At 39.4% G+C, this 1776-nt stretch overlaps 1 long non-coding RNA gene across 1 annotated transcript; it reads right to left on the reverse strand.

Annotated features, from left to right (window-relative positions):
• Window positions 1–287: 287 nt before the first annotated feature.
• LOC147116527 (uncharacterized) lies at window positions 288–582 on the reverse strand. The gene is made up of 2 exons (XR_015078606.1): window positions 475–582; window positions 288–397 (listed from the first exon to the last, which is right to left on the reverse strand). It is a non-coding gene; the product is annotated as an uncharacterized LOC147116527 (long non-coding RNA).
• Between the last annotated feature and the right edge of the window lie 1194 nt (window positions 583–1776).

The following is a 1776-nucleotide window of genomic DNA, read 5'->3' on the forward strand; positions in this document are numbered from 1 at the left end:
CCCAGGGAGGCAGGCTGGCCGTCGACTTATTTAACAATCAGCTGGATTCCAATAAAGTTTGTGAGTGTTATCAGCTGCAGCCGTTCAATTCTCCCCAAATCAGAATATGTAAAGGGCTCAAGCTTCAGCCCGTAACATTGCCATTCCAACTAACATCATGCAGATTTTCTTTCTGAGGGAGAGACAGGCAGGGAACAGGTTTCAGGAAGACGAACATATTCGAGCGTAAAATTCTTAAAAATAAATCACCTAAAATGATGTCTCATTTCTGAAATAGCCACACTTACAGCGCGCAACCTCCTCTCATTCTGTCCGAGCAGCTGTGTGACAAATATGTCAAATTAATACATCACAAGGTATGAATGCGTAGTTAGAATTTGACTGAAGTACCTCCAGCCTGCAAAAAAGAACGATTTATCAATGCAAACTTAATAACATCTATTTGAATCTAACTAAAAATCAATATTTCATTACCAAATTGTTAGTGAGAATGAAGAAAAATTGCGGAAGTCGGGCTGTTTTCTGGAACCGAAGCATCAGGAGTTCAATCTGAAGACGGAATGATTCATGACCAGGAGCTGGTGGAAGGGTGAAGGAGGACGAATGCTGAGAACTTCGAGGGCTCTCTCCAGTGTGACCTTGGCAGGGGAAAAAAATATATAAGAAAATGAAAGCGACTGTCAATTCCCAACAGGGACAGATCACACTATAGATCAAGCAGAACCCTGGGGGTTGTGGGGGCTGGTGGGGGTGGGGGGGTGGGGAGGGGGGTGTTTAAGGGTTTATTAGGAGCAAGTATGTTGAGTTTTCAGACACAATACACAAAAAAATTACTCAGCCCCAATCTTTCAGATTACTTTATGGAAATGAGGTATAATTTTGTCGTATTTTAAAGCCTTCTGCAATGCTTTTTACAATGTCATATTTTGGGTAATTCCAGCCTTTGAAAAAAGCACAAAGGATTTAAATAATTCAAGGATTCGAGCATTTAACAACTGTTAACATGTTTAAATGATTAGTTCGGCACCACTTCACATGTTTGTATCTTTAATTATTTATTCATTTATCTTAATTGCTAACAACAATATTTCTGCACATCGAGGGGGAAGGTGGTCCCTTGCAATTTTTATCTTCTGCAGGATCTATCGGTTTCCATGCTTTAATAAATCTAAATGGATGAGAATGCTACATCCAGACATCACAGCTGGTTGCAGTGCTCAAATACTGTGCCTTTTATAGCCCCATATTGAAATGTATAACAAAATGACAGCACATTGTCCCCTGGTTAAATTTCTATACTCATTTCATCCTGATCATTGTTCTGTTAAAAGTTACTTACATTTTATTGCAGTAATCTATTTAGTGACAGTCTCGCTTCTAAATCAGCCTGAGTATACAGGGATCACTGCTTGGATGATTTTGAATATATGAAACTGACCTGAAATTGACAGGTAGGTTGTTGGAAACTGCAGCTTTAACAGCAATTTATATTGATGCTCACTTAAAACACATCCCAGGCCGCAGTGCGTAAATTTGGAAAGTATCCCCAGCATGTTAAATATGCACATACCTTTTATTGAGCGACCAACCATCCTATAATATATATATTAAAATAGTATTAGTGATAAGCGTAAATCGGCAGAACACAGCAAAAAGATGGCGGGTGACACATTGCAAGAATATATGAGTCTGAACAGTACTCAGTGGGGCTAAGTAAGCCCCACTTGTACTGCAAAGAAATGCATTGCTTGCTCTGAACAGATCATTTTGGCAGCT

The sequence above is a fragment of the Somniosus microcephalus genome, chromosome 6 (genome assembly GCF_052327205.1).
Source record: "Somniosus microcephalus isolate GS21.2 chromosome 6, FLI_Smic_1.0, whole genome shotgun sequence".
Lineage (NCBI taxonomy): Eukaryota > Metazoa > Chordata > Chondrichthyes > Squaliformes > Somniosidae > Somniosus > Somniosus microcephalus.